The sequence below is a fragment of the Pleurodeles waltl genome, chromosome 6 (genome assembly GCF_031143425.1).
Source record: "Pleurodeles waltl isolate 20211129_DDA chromosome 6, aPleWal1.hap1.20221129, whole genome shotgun sequence".
NCBI lineage: Eukaryota > Metazoa > Chordata > Amphibia > Caudata > Salamandridae > Pleurodeles > Pleurodeles waltl.
In genome coordinates, this window is record NC_090445.1 from 1,235,033,472 (window position 1) to 1,235,052,285 (window position 18,814).

Sequence of the window (18,814 nt, forward strand, 5' to 3'; positions counted from 1 at the left end):
GAACTAGCATCAAAAATTTTTAAGCTAATCCTGAAAACCACTCAGAGTCCTATTGAACACAATGGGAGCCACTTTTTAACACTTGCACATAGCAGGCATTAAAAAATGCAGATAAAAATGGCGCAAAGGAATTTCATAGATTCCTTTGTGCCATTTTTACGACCGCCCCTTAGCGCCTGGCACAGGCATAATGTGGCGCAAGGGGTTACAAAATGGCGCAGTGTTTTTTCCCTTCCAACTCCACATTAAAGTAAAAAAATGACTCTAATGTGGCGTTGGAATGGTGTTAGACCACCATAAATCTGGGCCCAAATTTGGAAGGAAGATAGATCTTGGTCTGCTTTTTATGATTAAGTGTAAATCTGTTCAAAACTTTCAAAATTATTAAGGGGAGAAAAATATGGATATCTAGGGATGAGGATTATTTGCAGATCCACTTGTGGACGATTTGCGGATCCAGGGCAAAAAGCGAGGCCTTGATTGGCTGGCCACAACCTGACAAAAAAGTTGGGGCCACCATTTTGTTTCTCGCATCGGCTAGGGGTGGGAAATCAAGAGTGTAAAAACATAGAAGGGCTCAGAATACATGTATCCTGACCCCATAGGACACACACAATGGGTCCCTTAGGGAACCTTCAGGGACAATAAAAATTCCTTTTTTTAACGGCTGATCCACAGATCTGCTTCATATCTGCAGGAGATGCACAATTTGTTTTAAAAAAACAAAGATACACTCACTGCATCCAGCCCCTTTGCCTGTGTGCAGCATGGGTTTTGGGTGCATGCATGGCCTAACATGCAGTTAGCGGAGATCACTTGATGTTAAAAAAACAGAAATTCACAGAAAAAAAGCAAAGGTTACAGGGATGTTATGGTTAGGTTGATGTTTTATCCATACAAATTCATAAAAATTTAGCAGTTACAGTTATACTTATCTGAAGAAACTATAGCTCATGTCAGAAAGTAACTTCAGGCCACGAGTTATAGTTAAAGTTAGATGTATATTTATATGTCATGCCACCATCCAGGTAGTGGTTCACCAAAAGAAAGGGGTGGTATTATCTGATGTTACCAAGTTTATGTTGGCCACACATAGGGCCTGATTTAGATCTCAGTGGATGGAATACTCCGTCACAGACGTGACAAATATCCCATCCGCAGTATTCTGATCCCCATAGGATATAATGAGATCGTATCACAGCGGACATATTATCCGTCATGTTAATCTAAATCAGGCTTTTGGTCTTACAAACACTGCACACGTGTTAATCACTGCATCTCTTCCCACAAGCTCTGAAAGCCCCTGAATTGTGGCATGCAAACAGGTGTAGGAAAGCCTGAAACATCAAACAGCACTCCTTCACCAGTAGAAGGGAAAATTAAGTGCACCTACAGCAGATCATAGAGCAGTTTATTTAGCAACACAATGCGTTTTGACACATAGTGGCTTGATCACAAGTGGTGAAATTAAATAAAAGACAGACAACAAATACAGTGAAAACACCCTTGACATAAACAAAGGACTGCTCATGTGTTGTTAAACCTGCACCATCTTTGAATAGGTTTACATCAATTGTTTTGCATATAATAAACATCAAATAAGTGAGAAATATCAAATATTATCTGAAAACAAATAAGCAAATATGTTCACAAAATATAGGGGAAAAGTGGCACACAAAATGTTTCAATGTGTACATCAATCTACATCACACATAGAAATAGCTAATTGTCCACATTGATATGTCATGTGCAGAAAAGGAGACAGTCATACACAAAAGTAATCAACCCTGCAATGTAGGCATCATAGTATCAAGGTGCCAGGGTACCTGTGTTGCAACTTGGAAGCTGAACAAGTATCAGCGCAGTGGCTGTGGATACCAATGTTCCATATCTATTAGTCATGGCACACTGCTGATATGTCCTAGAGGTGTATGGTGGGGTTTCAAGGCAATTCCTTTCACATCCTTTGCCACAGGGGCTACTCCAAAAACCACAAACATGCCAATACATCCCAAGCTACAATGCCACACTTTGCATGATGCCCACACACACATATGCATGTGTGTCAGGAAATATCAAATATAGCCATTTGGGCAGGGGAAGAGTAGCATGCCCAAGGGTGTGTGTGGTTTGCAAGCTACAAACAGGCACAACACCTGTCTCATGGCAAAGAACACACACAAATGGATCAAGTTCATACAACATGGGTCTTTGGAAGGTCACTTGTTACTTTTAAATTCATCTACATACATCAACATTACACACATTCTTCATGGGTGAACTGTAATGCCATTCAAATAACACAATCCTCATGCCCTTAAGGCAGCACACTCAAATGGAAGAAGTGGCACTACACAACAATATAATCATGTGTGCAAACAGGAACTCACACAACGTGTGAAGTAAGTTTGAACCCCAAAACTGTGCCAGGCCAGTCGCAATGATACACAAGGGCAACTCTAACACTGTCTCTCTTCTCCTGTTGCATCAGACTAGGGATATGGCATCCAATCGTGGGTGATGATCCCATTTGCCAACCCATAAACGGATTCTGAGAAGGTGTGTAATGAGGAACACAAAAAGACCAGGAATGTGGTAGAGAGGACATTTGGCGTAATAAGGGGCCACTTCAGATGCTTTGATGTATCTGGAGGCAAACTGTTGTACTCTCCCAAACTTGTGTGTAAAATCATAGTTGTGTGTGCCATTGTGCACAATATAAGTGTGAGGACCAATGTCCCCAAGGAGGAACAGGTGGAGGTCCCCAGGGAGGCGGATGAGGACAGTGATACCCCACCACATGAAAGAGGACTACACACTACTGCTGCTGGGGCATGCAGAAACGGAGTATTAGTGCATTTTGTTCGTGGAATACTGAAAACATACAGCCACTATGCACCTATGCTGTAAATAAATCACTTCTCCTTGTAACTGTCTTGGACTGATTTTAGACACAAGACTGCAACAGTAAGTCATTCACAAATCTTAAACTATGAGTAGCCTACAAATGTTGGTAGATATGGACTCACCCACTCTAGAAGTCTCAAGATACACACAAACTACACTAAGGAAGGAATGCGCAAGTGAAATGTATGCACTGCCATCTGAACATAGTCTTTGCATAGCTACACTCATATCATACGAGGCTATCACTATAAAACAAGACGGCTGAAAGAAATTAAGATCCAAGTTGTTAGACCTGGCCCTTTTTGCAGGGTCACCCCCAACCGTTTTGCCTCCTTCCTCCCATTTTTTCTGACCTGTTTTTCTTGGCTTTAGGACTCTGGGCAATTTACCTCTGCTGACCAGTGCTGAAGTGCATATGCTCTCTGTATAAATTGTATTGGTAATTGGCTTTTCCATGATTAGCATATTTGATTTACTGGTAAGTCCCTAGTAAAGTGCACAAGAAGTGCCCAGGGCCTGTAAATCAAATGCTACTAGTGGGCCCGCAGCACTGATTGTGTCACCCACATACGTAGCCCTAAACATAGCTCAAACCTGCCACCGCAGTGTCTGTGTGTGCAGTTTTAACCTGCCAATTCGACCTGGCAAGTGTACCCACTTGCCAGGCCAAAACCTTCCCTTTTTATACATGTAAGGCACCCCTAAGTTAGGACCTAGGTAGGCCCATGGGCAGGGTGCAGTGTATGTTAAAGGTAGGACATGTACTGGTGTGTTTTACATGTCCTAACAGTGAAATACTGCAATTTGGTTTTCACTATTGCAAGGCCTATCTCTCTCTCATAGGTTAACATGGGGGCTGTCTTTAAATATCTTTAAAGTGCCTTTGAGAGCAGATAGATGTATAGATTTGGGGTTTCTTGAACTCACAATTTAACAAGAATCTTGTGGTAAAGTTGTTTTTTAAATTGTCTGCTTAAAAAGGCCACTTTTAGAAAGTGGGTATTTTCTTGCTTAAACCATTCTGTGACTCTGCCTGCTTGTGTATTCCCTATCTGGATTAGACTGACAGTTGGGCTGTTTATGAATCCCCTCTAGACAGTGAGACAAAGGGAGCTGGGGTGTAGTCTCCATATCCTGATGGGCCATCAGGGCTAGAATGGAGGGAAGAGTGGTCACTTACACTTTAATGGGCTGTGCCTGCCCTCACACAACGCAGTCTCCAACCCACTGGTATGTGTCTGAAACCAGACCATGGCAAGGCAGGATCTTGTGAACAACAGAGACTTTCCTTTGAAGTTTGCCTACTTCAAAGGCAGGAAGGGGTATAAGTAGTGGACCCAAAAACCCCAGATTTGTTAGATTACTTATGGAACCAAGAGGAACTTCTGCCAAGGAGAAGATATGAAGAGCTGGATGAGGAGTACTGCCCCTTTGCCTGTGATTGTGCTTTGCTGGGTTGGCCTGCAATTGCTGCTTCTGTCTGAAAGAGGACAAAGACTAGACTTTGTGGTACATTCCTGCTTGTGAAGAATCTCCAAGGGTTTGGACTGAGCTTGCCTCCTGTTTTAAAGTCTCAGAGCCATCAAAGGCTTCATCTGCCAGGATTTGGACACTCTGCTGAGACTCCTGCCCTGCCAAGTGGTGCCCTATCCAGTCCCTGGGCCCTTGAAAGGTGAAGCTGGTAGAACAAGGACTGAAATCCATGCACAGGAAGCAGTGCAGGGAAAATGTCAACACACCACCTGCAACAGGGCTGTATAAAACAACATGCCAACCCCCTCATGGCTGATTTCAATGCACCACCTGCATCGCGGCTGGGAAATCTACGCATCACCTGCATCGTGGCTGGAGAAATAAAGCCACACCAGCTTGCGGCTGATGAAAATGACACAAACCCCCACGGTTTTTCCATCACCGTGAGGCCAGATTTTTCATTCAACATCGCTGGGTGTCAAAATACAAGTAAACCTCAGCAGATCCGAGGTGCCCCATCTGAAAATTGATACATCGCTCTCTTGCGGGAGAGAAAAACGACACATCGCCTACCAGACCCTAGAAGAAACAACGCACAGCCTCACTTGCGAGTAATGAATCAACGCATCACTGACTTTTCCAATGCACGCTCGCCGGTACAGCTTTATTTTTGATGCAAACCAAGTACTTTGTGTAACAACAACGCTTCCATTGTTTTCTGTGGAGTACGACTCTTTTTATTTTAAAAATTCATAACTTGACTTGTGTTCATTGAATTTTTGTTGTTTTGGTCTTGTTTGATTTAGATAAATATTGCCTATTTTTCTAAACTGGTGTGATGTTTATTATGTAGTGTTTTCACTGTATTACTGTGTGTGTTGGTACAAATACTTTACACATTGCTTCTGAGATAAGCCTGACTGCTTGTGCCTGTAGGAGGCTGTCCTGGCTTATAGTGGGTACCTGACGGTACTTACACCTTGTGCCAGGTCCAGTTATCCCTTATTAGTAGATTAGTAGTGTTCTAGCAGCTTAGTCTGATAGAGGTAGCTATAGCAGAGCAGCTTAGGCTGAACTAGGAGACATGCAAAGCTCCTACTATACCATTTATATCATATAGCACTATATCATAAGAAACCCAATACTCTGGGTTACTAACAATAAAGGTACTTTATTTCAGTGACAAGGTGACAAAAATATCTCGGAGGATATACTCCCCTAGGAGGTAAGTAAAATACACAAAATATACACACTAACCAAAATCAGGTAAATAAAACAGTCAGAAATGAGTGCAAACACTGTAGAATACAATAGGATGCAATAGGTCTAGGGGCCACACAAACCATATACTAAGTAAGTGGAATGCAAACTACAAATGGACCCCAAGGCTAGTGTAGTGTGGAGAGAGTCACTGGGAGTGTAAGACAACACTAAGGGTGTCACAGATACCCCACCCCAAGACCCTGAAAAGTAGGAGTAAAATGCTAATACCTCCCCAGAAACACACTAAACTCGTGATAGAGGATTCTGCAAAGACCACAACAGACTGCAAAGCACTGAAGATGGATTCCTGGACCTAAGGACCTGCAAAGGAAGGGGACCAAGTCCAAGAGTCACAAAAGTGTTCAAGGGGGGCAGGAGCCCACTAAACCCCAGATGAAGGTGCAAAATGGCAGCCTCTGGATGGAAGAAGCTGAAGATTCTGCAATGACAAAAGGTGCTAGGAACTTCTCCTTTGTGCAGAAGATGTCACACTGTGTGCTGGAGGATGCAGCTTTGTTTCCTTGGAGAAAGACTGCAAACAAGCCTTGCTAGCTGCAAAGGTCATGGTTGAAGAAAAAGGGTGCTGCCCGGGCCCAGGAAGGACCAGAATGTCGCCACTTGGGAGAGGAGACAGAGGGGGCCCTCAGCAATACAGAGAGCCCATGCAGAAGAAGGCAGCACCTGCAGAAGTCCTTGAACATGGGTTCAAGAAGACTGAGCATGGCAGTCGTCTCATCACTCCAAAAGAGGGTCCCACAAAGCCAGAGGTCACCTCAGCGAGTTGAGCAATGTAGGACGGAGTGCTGGGGACCTGGGCTAGGCTGTGCATAAAGGATTCCTTGCAAAAGTGCACAGAAGCCCTAGCAGCTGCAGTTCACGTGGTGCACAGGATTACTCTCTGGAGAGGGAAGGCAAGGACTTACCTCCTCCAAATTTGGACAGTTGGACCACTGGAGAGTCTGGGTCACTTGGGTCCACCACCTGTGTTCCAGGGGCCATGCTCATCAGGATGAGAGGGGTCCCAGAGTCCCGGTGAGGCTGAAGTTTGGTGACTGCTGGAACAGGGGGAAGATTCCGTCAACCCACTAGAGATTTCTTTATGGCTTTCAGTGGAGGGTGAAGGCAGACAACCCTCAGAGCATGCACCACCAGTAAACAGCCGAGAAAGCCGGCAGGATTAGACGCTACAATGTCGCTGGTAGTCTTCTTGCTACTTTGTTGCAGTTTTGCAGGCATCCTGGAGCAGTCAGCAGTCGATCCTTGGCAGAAGTCAAAGAGCAAGGTACAGAGGAACTCTGTGAATTCTTGCAAGTCGTTATCTGAGGAAAAGCCCACAGGAGAGACCCTAAATAGACCTCAGAGGAGGATTGGCTACCTAGTCAGGTAAGCACCTATCAGGAGGGTCTCTGATGTCACCTGCTGGCACTGGCAACTCAGAGGCTTCCATTATGCCCTCACACCTCTGGATTCAAGATGGCAGAGGTCTAGGACACACTGGAGGACCTCTGGGCACCACCCCTGGGGTGGTGATGGACAGGGGAGTGGTCACTCCCCTTTCCTTTGTCCAGTTTCGCACCAGAGCAGGGACTGGGGGTTCCCTGAACCAATCGTAGACTGGCTTATGCAAGGAGGGCACCATCTGTGCCCTTAAAAGCATTTCCAGAGGCGGAAGAGGCTACTCCTCCCCAGCCCTTAACCCCTATTTCCAAAGAGAGAGGGTGTAACACCCTCTTTCAGAGGAAATCCTTTGTTCTGCCTTCCTGGGACTGGGCTGCCCAGACCCCATGAGGGCAGAACCCTGTCTATGGGGTGGCAGTAGCGGTAGCAGCAGAGAAAACCCAAGAGAGCTGGTTTGGCAGTACCCGGAGTCCATAGTGGAGCCCCAGGGATGCATGGGATTGGCACCCCAATACCAGATTTGGCATAGGGGGACAATTCCATGATCTTAGACATGTTACATGGCCATATTCGGAGTTACCATTGTGAAGCTACATATAGGTATTGACCTATATGTACTGCACGCGTGTAATTGTGTCCCCGCACTCACAAAGTCCAGGGAAATTGCCCTGAACTATGTGGGGGCACCTTGGCTAGTGCCAGGGTGACCTCATACTTAGTAACTTTGCACCTAACCTTCACTAAGTGTAGGTTAGACATATTGGTGACTTATAAGTTACTTAAGTGCAGTGTAAAATGGCTGTGCAATAACGTGTGCGTTATTTCACTCATGCTACAGTGGCAGTCCTGTGTAAGATTTGTCTGAGCTCCCTATGGGTGGCAAAAGAAATGCTTTAGCCCATCGGGATCTCCTGGAACCCCAATACCCTGGGTACCTAGGTACCATATACTGGGGAATTATAAGCGTGTTCCAGTGTGCCAATTAGAATTGGTGAAAATGGTCACTAGCCTATAGTGACAATTTTAAAGTCAGAGAGAGCATAAGCACTGAGGATCTGATTAGCAGATCCTCAGTGACATAGTTAGTCACTACAAAGGTACACACATTCAGGCCACAAACTATGAGCACTGGGGTCCTGGCTAGCAGGATCCCAGTGAGACAGGCCAAAACAAACTGACATACATGAAAAATGGGGGTAACATGCCAGGCAAGATGGTACTTTCCTACAGTGCCAAGCTACCAAGGGGGTGAGCCAACGTTATCTTAAGTGTGTATCTCCATTGCCCTGGCTAGGATGAGGCCCCTGCTTGGACAGAGTGCAAACTGACTGCCAACCAGACACCCCATTTCTAACACAAGTGATGATTTCCATCCATAGGTGAGACAAAGGTAGGACAGCAGTAGGTAGTGCCAGCATCAGTGGGTCACTGTGATGTATGTGAAAAATCTATGTCTGGCTGTCACTATCACAGGGTACAACTACCAACACACCCCTCAGTGGCAACCACATGTGTGACAAATAGTGACTGAAATACAGAGGACACAGCACCTCAATGTCTAGCCCTTTCACACTTAAGTCAGTTATCATCTTGCATGTATGTATAAGTTTGAGATGTCATGTTCCAAATCCAAGTAATGATGCATTTGTAACTCAGAACACAGATATATTACCAATGGCATGTTGCATTAATAACTGTCAGAACTGATCATTTATGAAATCCACACTCATGCATCTGACAAAGGATGTTGGCTGAAGCTGTGTGAGAGTAAACATGTGAAACCCACACATTTTGAAACACTCCTATCCACAACTGGCCCAGCCACTTTGTGGAGGCCACTCGCAGATTGCACAAATGTCGTGGCTGAAGTCTGTAAATATGTGGGGATCAGCCACCAGTCATGGATACAATGGAAATGCCACAGCAAATAGTGATAGTCCTGGATGTGAACCAAATAGTATGAGCAAGTTTTGTGTCAAGAAAATACTGTAACATGCATGAAGGACTGGATTGTGTGGATGAGGATGATGAGGAGCTACTTTAAAATCTGCAAACTGTAGCAGCCAAGTGACAACAGACCTACACTACACAAGGTAGCTGCAACATCTGGGATGCATCACAAAATATCATATAGAGTCTACAAAATCAACACTTTAGCCATGTTAGCTCACACACGAGCTTACAGAAAGTGTATGTAACTTTACATCACACTCCCACCTTTATGAAGTCCCCCAGTGTGACAGCCCATCACTAACAAGTATGAGTGAGACATGTTCGCACTGACACTCTTTTGACACTCTTTCTACCCCAGGTTGCAACAGACGTCCCTGTCCCAATGTCTACTAATGAATTGTAACAGCACAGATGGAAGGCATGAAAATCACTGTGTCCTGTAAGTCCCAGCAGATAATAGGGCAGGGCTACCACCAATTGATCACTGAGTCCCAGGAGATAATGGATATGGCTGACACCAATCGATCTGTAAGTCCCTAGTAGATAATAGGACATGGCTGCCATCAATTGACCACTGAATCCCAGGAGATAATGGGTATGGCTGACACCAATCTACCTGTAAGTTCCTAGTAGATAATAGAGCACAGGAGTGTAGGCAATGGTTTTGTGTTACTGCACATCACTGTGCATTGATGTGTACTGTGCACTCCTTGTCTGACAACAGCCCTACCACACAAAGGACCAAATTTAAGAAAAATGACGCACAACTGTAGTTGTGCTTAAAAAAATTAACAGCGCCTAACAACATTTCTTTGCAGCATCCGTGCGCTGTATTTGAAAAGCAATGCACCATGGCACCAAGGAAAGGTTAACATTAAAAAAATGATGCTTACCATTGTGAGACGTTGTAAAGAAAAACAACGGTAATGCTGCAAAAGTGCCGTTAGCATGATTAGCGGCACTTTTTTTACATTAATCTTGCTAGTACCATTTTTGCCTCAAAAGGGCCAAAAAAAGTCTGCAGCAATGCCAAACAAGACACAAGGACCCAGGATGGACAATGCAGATCAACAGAGACCCCAGAGAGACCCCAATTAGCCCAGTACAAGCCAGAATGGGAAACAAAATCACAGGAGATGGAGAAAAGGAAAAGGAAGTGTTGTTTCAGCGAGGCGGAGAATAATATCTTGGTCAGAGAGGTGATGGAGCACCAACACCAGCTCTTTGTCACCTCCAAATTACCAATAGTTAGGAAGGAGGCCATATGGCAGTCAATTGTTAATAAAGTCAACAATGTAGCAGAGGTGAAGAGGACTGTCACTGATTGTAAGAAGAGCTGGCACGATTTTAAGTGCAGAACTAAAGAGAAATTGGCCAGGAACCGAAAGGCAGCAATGCAGACTAGAGGTGGAAGTCCAGTACCCCAGGAGGACCTGCTTCCTGGAGGTGATAGTGGCAGTGGTCATCCCGGAGGAGCTGATGACCGAAGTCTCAGTACAGGACAGTGCAGATTTCCAAGACCCACTGCAAATGCAGGGTAAGTTGCAGTGGGGGGCATTCGTGAAACTAACAAATGGCAGAAGCTGGAGGCACATAGGACACACTGAATGCATGCAATGATGGCCAAAGACTATTAATGCGCTCACACTTCCACCCTATATGCACAGACCATTTCCCAACCCTCACATCAATCCCTTCACTGTTGCAACTTAACCACCTGCCCATGTGTAACACTCATTGGGTAACATGTACCATTTTTGTTGCACAGGGTGGCCAACAAGAACTGCAGGACACCTAGATGCACCTTTGAGAATGGGCACAAAAGTGATCAGACACCAACATATGGGGCATGTTTGTGATCATCATCTGTGCTGCTGTACAAGTAGCTTTCATGTCACCGTGAGCACGTTGCCTGCGTAGTGGGAATGGTTAGTGTTGTGCACCAAGGGACACCTTCATGCATTACATCAGCTACAAGTGGTCTCACTGTCTCACTAGGGGCCCATGTGTACAAGTCCTTACTGCAACATTAACATCATATTGATTGATGCCAGTGTAGACACAAGCCACCCATTCCCCTTGTGCTATATGAACAAAGTCACACAATGCCTGCATAGATCCACTTTGTAAATCCTTGCACCGCAATATGCCTGTGTCAGATATGATGAATACAAGGAAATATTTCTTACGCAGGGAGGGAAGAACAAATGGGGCAGACATTCCATAAAGATTTCACTATCCTATCCGTTAACCTTATTTGTGAGGCCTGCCAAATGCAGATGTGAAAGTGACATAGGCATTGGAAGAAATGGACCTCCCTGTGCTTTGCTGCACTAGTGCCATCATTCATGGTGCCAATGTAGTAAAACATCACTATAGTGACAAAACTCATGAGGCTACTGTGGAAACGTCCACCATTGTGACCAGTAAGGTAAATAAGGTGCTTCCATGGTGTCATTGGCTGGGGCAAGGGGACTGCAAGGAAAATGGTGGTTTTGGATCAATGCACCAAATACACAGAAAGTTTGCCTTATGTGTGATGCACAATGCAGCACACAATGAACAACTACATTATTTCGAAATACAAACTTGTCATGCACTTACTTGTCACTCCCACACCATCCTTGAGTTTCTGACTACAATGAGCCAAATACAGATGTGCAATATTTTTAAAGGCATCAGAAGCTGGGTGGGTCATTCACACATGTTTTGCATGGGGAGATCCCGACTATACACATGGAATGCCTACTACATGCAGTGAGAGGGAGACATGAGATTCAGGACAGGATAAGGTATGCAATGTGCCTTACATTGGCATGTTCATTATGAGCAACTACTATCCACCACTGGAGTGTAAGGCAACAAAATACATTGGTAGAGCACTATGACGTCTGCGTCTGAATATTGTGGCACATATTTAACCATTTATGAAGAAAGGCGCAGTGGAACAGCTCAACTTGCAGTGCACCATCATTTCAAATGTGCAGGGATGATGTTGATGTTGATTTTAACTGGAAGTTTTTAGTTAATATACGCTCAATACAATTTCAAAAAAACATTGAAGCTGTTTTTAGGTTTGCAAGAAGTCTTCGGCATAAACCTGTTAAGGAAATGATGACTGTCTTCACTTCTAAATGCCTCTCTGTCGTGACATTTGGAGCTGGGGTCTGGGGGCTTACAGAATGTACAGGGCTCCAGATTATAGAAACTAAATTTCTAAGAAGACTACTATCAGTCCCCCAATCTACACCAGTAAAGTTCTGTCATAAAGAAGTAGGTTTAAGATACATATCTAGCTATATAAAACTTCAACCTTTTATATTGTGGGTAAAAATCTGGACTAAGCCTGAAGCGCTTCTATGTAGAAAGGTGATACAGGACTGTCTCCTTCTGTCACGATCTCTAGATATACCCTGGCTTAGATATGTTTATCTCTCTCTCCTATCATTAGGACTAGGAGATTTTTTCCTTAAACCAGATACTTTAACAAGACAGGACATTAAGAAGGTTAAAGACATATTCTGGCAGAAAAATCAGGACATGGACCCAGGCTCTAGTTCAATGAAACTATGGACAAGCTATGAGACACAACAACTTCAACCAAAGCTGTATCTGACCATCACTAATCATGAACGACAAAGGTTTTTACTCACAAGACTATGTTTAAACACTTTACATTATCTGGTAGCATTCCCAGTTACTGGAACCTGGTTTAAGAACCTCCCTCCTTGTTGCTGTAATGAAAAGACGTCTCAAAGTACATTACATTTTATGCTTTTTTGCACTTTATATACTGCTCCAAGAAAAAGATTTTTACGTCCGCTATTTCAGTCTAACAGTATTAGAACTAGCCAACTTACTTACTCCCACTTACATGATTTGGGGAATATGGGCATAATCCAGGCTGTGCTAAATTTTATGCATGCTGCTATTGGTGTTCGGAAAATGTATTACCAAATGCTTTTAGAAATTTTTATGACTGTGAAATCTGTATGTTATTTATTTATTTTATGTCTTTTATGGTCTTTTTGCACCGAATAAAGTAAGCTATGATGATGAAATGTGCAGGGATGTGCAGTAGTCAAACATTGTCATTGTCAATGAATCCCTCTATTAACCTTGCTTATGGCAAAACACATGATGGACAATACCAGCTTTGCCACACAAACTGCATTGTGTAGCGATGTCCCTCTTGCCGGTCCTTATGCACATGTGCAGGAAGGTACACAGCCTGCAAATTCAACTAACGGAATTGCTGTCTGCCATTTACAATGGTTGATGATGATTGCAACACATTGAAAGTAGTCCACAATAGGATTACAACAATGTCAGTCCTTAGTACTACAAATTCAATGCCACCCCTGATGTGGTGTCCCAACATGATATAGCCACACATCAACAAGCCTCAAAATGTATAAGGTCCTCATGCCACCCCACTTGTCTTGTCAGAGTGATGGAAGTGGGTGGGCTTTCCACATTCATCCCCCAGCCAATTTGAGTCATGTGTTCAACATCCTGCACCACACAAGGTAAGGTTCAACCACCTCATGTGTATGGTGGAAATCCTGCAGTACTTGTAATATGATGGGTGGAAGACCTCCAGCACTGATGGTCTTCTAGCCCCGCAGCTTTGACAGTCTTTTAAAAAGACCACAAAAGTCATAATGAGCACCATAATGTTGATGACCAAGGATAGATAATGGTGCCTTCATTGACACACATGCCATTATACCATGGCATTGCACACATCATACTCTCTCACACACAACCCTTGATCTACACATTTAACATACAAAGTAACACTTATTGGCTACATCGAGGTCTTCAAATTATGAAACCTCACCAATGGTGTAGGGTAGAGAACCACCTGCAAGACATGACAGCAAAATATACCTTTGTGATTGTTGTACAAAGAAAAGCATGAACAACTGTTACACATCCACTTGTTTAGCTGATTGACCTACTTAAATTAGGTTTAGGATGAGCAACCGTCATCTTCAACATGTCATTTCAACAGACATTGTTAGCCCACAAACACATGCAGATATGAGATTCACCCATACGTACATGTCTCAAATACATACGCAACAATTTCTTGGGGGCAGGACACTGTCAATTGTCAAAAGCATAGTACTGTGTAGTAAATCTATGTGAAAAAAGAGCAACAACTCAGATGTTCCACTTTTTCTGCCGCTCCCTACCACCATATAACTCCTCCAAATGTGTGGTATATTTGAGATAATGCGCACCATGTTGCATGTTAGGACACAAACGTTTTAAACTATGACATTATGGTGGCCCTTTGCATGCCCTGCACCATACTTGAAGGGGCCAAATCTGCTAAGTGAAGTTAGGCACATTCAAAACAATAGAAGTGTTATTTTACCAACCTGCCTTAGGCACGCATTCAAGTTAACTCCTAAAATGGCACAGTGGAATCTAGTCGACTGAACTTCTCAGTTATTGAGTGCCTCCTTTCGCCGGAACACACCCCTTGCATTTATCATGCAGGGAGCAGGCATTATGTGGCACCACATTACTTTAAAAAACGATCACATTAATGTTGCAGTTGGAGCTGCTAAGTCCTTCTTACATTGGTGCCCTTGTTGTGCCACTCTGCAAATACATGACTGAAGGAACACACATATCCATACTCTAGCGTTGTGTGTGTCAGCACATAAACATTACTTTGCAAATTTCAACATTTGTCAAGCCAATGATTGACATGGGCAGTAGTGCCTGGGAAACATGAACCCTGGCACCATTACACATGCGTGTTTTGTTTTCAGCACTTCAATATGTATATGTGATACACAGGAACAAAGAGAGGAATGTGGAAATTGACAACAACCGGTGCATTGCTGACCTCTCATGAATGCAGCTTGGCTAAGACACACAACTTGCTGTCCTCACCTTTGTCATGACATGCTGAAGTAATCCTTATGTCCTACTGTCAGACAAATGCAAAGAAGGATGTAGCTATGTAAAAAGGGTACTTACCAACAGTCTTGCTGACCTCAATAACCAGGTGATCCAGGAGATCCCTTTCACGGGTGATGAGATCTGCCCATCGGTGCTTCAACTGGTGGTCAGTGCGCTCGACCAAGAAGATGCACCTGAGTTGGTACAGCACCTTGGCCCAGCGCAGCTTACATGCCTCTGTTGGGTAGCCCATAATCACACGGCCACCCATAGCCACCATGTCCAGGAGGTAGTGGCACACCAACCAGGTGAACCCTCCCAGTTCATCCCCAGTCATCCTCTGCACACTTGTCTTCCCTGACATGTTGCAGTTTCCCTCGACTGCAACCTACATAACCCAAAAAAATAAGTAAAAAATAATCCCCCAACTATCTCCAACTACCCCAGCAAACTTAACTACCCCAAGACAAACACCCGATAATAATGACACAATAACAGGACAACAATATATAACAATATGCAATAAAATGACAAAGACACAGACAGCACACAGCACAAAAGACTCATAATCCACCACTCATCACACCAGCACAAACACCACACAACCTCTCCCAAGCACATACTACAAGACTGTAAAGTAAAAGTGAAAGTAAGTTCACTATTCCATATATGCAGCAAGGAAGTCCTATTACATCACTTCCTGGGCATATGCGTCACATTTACTGATATGCATTGTTTTTTTTTACGCATGACAGCCATGCGTGAAATTTTGTATGAAGGCTGACAAGGCATGACAATTTAGATTAGACGCGCAGGTGCGAGGCGTCATTTTTGGTATTTGGGATGTTTGAAGGACTGTTTGGTTTTTTGACGATGACAGCCATGCGTGAATTTTTGTATGAAGGGTGACAAGACATGACGATTTAGATTAGACACGCAGGTTTGAGGCGTCGTTTTTTGTATTTGTGATGTATGTAGAACTAAGATATGCATCATTTTTTTTTACACATGAGGGGCATGCGTGGATTTTAGAGGGAAGGCTGACAGTGCACCCAGATTCACATTCCTAGTTTCAGGTGCTATGCATCTTTGTTGGTTGTATGCTAGGGCAAGCCTAGCTATGCATTAATATTTCACTGTGTAACTGTAACATAGGAATGTGTTTCCATATGTCTGTAGGGTGTGTGATGTATGGGAGGACTGATACTGGTTGCAAATGTGCATGTGTATGAAGACTCTTTTCCACATACATGTTTACACATATGTACAATGTGTGTACTGTGAGTGTACATTTGTGATGGAACTCATATGGCAGGTCTACCACATTGTTATGTCAGAATTCCCACTGATCAATTCACAACACAGCATGAGATAGGATGGACCATGTGCAAATCATGTTCATGCATATGATACCCTTGACAAATATTTAGCAAAGGATGCTGTTGACTAAGGCTGGGTTATGATCCTGTAACTTATGACAATGTAAGTGCAAGTGTTTGTCACACTCTGGTTTGTTCCAAGGGCCAGACCTCATGATGCAATGCAACACATGTAATGTATAGTTCCCCATGCATGCAAATTGTTGGAGATTGGGTGCTGACATGTGTCATTGTTGGTGTATATAAATGACATGTTTTTTTGTGAAAAGATATGTTTCATGTCTGATAGGTAATGCATACTACAGCTGTGTGTTTAGGGATGTGACAACTACCAATTCTCTATTCCAGCATGGGTATATGTAGCCCATTGTCTCAAGGCTGTATACTCAAATCTGTGCTTCCTAAGGTTCCCTCTGTGGAAATATCTGTACTGTTCATAGAAGTTTGTAAGTAAATATGTGACACATTTTCGTATGTGAATTGTTCTCTTTTGTCCATATGCAAATAGACTGCACTGATACTGGTCCACCTACATAGGACATGTGTCCTAAGATACCGGAATTAAATGATTAGACATACACTTGAATGTGCAATGACTCACCTTTTTTTATAGCCAGATTTCCTCATTAGCATACCATCTGTTTGGCAGGGCTGCTCTCAGTCACTCATGGCACCCTAGTCATCAGTGCTCTAGTGGCACATTGTATGCCCAAACAGGCCCATTGTTTCATGTATTGACAGATGTTGATTGTGGTCACCTCAGCTCAGTTCACTGTGCACAGGCAGCAGGCCACTGACTGTGTCTAGAGTCAAAGTAGCCTTCTCTGGCGATTGGGAGTAGCGGGTAGGGGGCTCTGCCATCCTCAAGATCAATCATCAACACTGCAATTCACAGTCAACGGTAGACATCCACCTGCACATTTTTGGTCCCATGGTCAAGTATGTTCTGTTAACTTTGAGGTTGTTGAGGTCAGGCTTGCCCTATTATTTACTAGGGACTTACAGCTTGTTTGTGTTGGACATGTCTCATCATTTGCTATAGTTTGAAATTACTTGGCATACATAGGTGAGATTATTCCTGTGATGCTTGGTTAGGTCATTGATAGATTGTGGAACTGGGTCATATACTGAGACTCAGGCTACAAATGCTGTCATTTGTCACTTGCTTCTGTCACACTTGTTTGTGGTGGTCAAGCACATAGTTGCAGTTGTTGCCAATGTGACAAGTGTGAGAAAGTAGCCTCTTTCTAGCATAGTTACCCCCCACTTTTGGCCTGTTTGTGAGTTTGTGTCAGTGTGTTTTTACTGTGTCATTGGAATCCTGATAGCCATGACCCCAGTGCACATAGTGAAATCCCTATAGGTCAGTGTGTTGTGCCTGTGTCACTGGGATCCTGCTAGCCAGGACCCCAGTGCTCATAGTTTGTGGCCTAATGTGTGTGTTGTCAGTAGTGCTTGACTGCTAATCAGAACCTCAGTGCTTATGCTCTCTCTGCTTTTAAATTTGCAACTATAGGCTAGTGACTTCATTTAACAATTCCAATTGGCACACTGGACCCCACTTATAAGTCCCTAGTATATGGTACCTAGGTACCCAGGGCATTGGGGTTCCAGGAGATCCTTATGGGCTGCAGCATTTCTTTTGACACCCATAAGGAGCTCAGACAAACCCTTTCACAGGACTGCCACTGCAGCCTGCGTGAAATAGTGCACACACAATTTCACAGCCATTTTCACTGCACTTAAGTAACTTATAAGTCACCGATATGTCTAACCTTCATTTACTGAAGGCTAGCGCAAAGTTACTAAGTGTGAGGGCACCCTTGCACTAGCAAAGGTGCCCCCACACAATCCAGAGCCAATTCCTCACACTTTGTGAGTATGGGGACGCCATTACACGCATGCACTACAGATAGGTCAAAACCTAAATATAGCTTCACAATGGTAACCCCGAATATGGCCATGTAAGGTGTCTAAGATCATGGCATTGTCCCCCCATTCCAAATCTGGTATTGGGGAGCCAATTTCATGCATCCGGGGGTTCCACCATGGACCCCCAGTACTGCCAAACTAGCTCTCTGAGGTTTGCACTGCAGCTACAGCTGCTGCCATCTCACAGACAGGCTTCAGGCCTTCTAGGGTCTGAGAAGCTCAGTCCCAGGAAGGGAGAACAAAGCATTTCCTTTGGGAGGAGGGTGTTACACCCTCTCCCTTTGGAAATAGGTGTTACAAGTTTGGGATGGGTAGCCTCCCCAGCCTCTGGAAATGCTTTGAAAGGCACAGATGGTGCCCTCCTTGCATAAGCTAGTCTACACCAGTTCAGGGACCTCCAGTCCCTGCTCTGGCGTGAAACTGGACAAAGGAAAGGGGAGTGACCACTCCCCTGTCCATCACCACCCCAGGGGTGGTGCCCAGAGCTCCTCCAGTATGTCCCAGACCTCAGTCATCTTGTTTTCCAAGGTGTGGGGGCACTCTGGAGGCCTCTGAGTGGCCAGTGCCAGCAGGAGACCCCTCCTGAT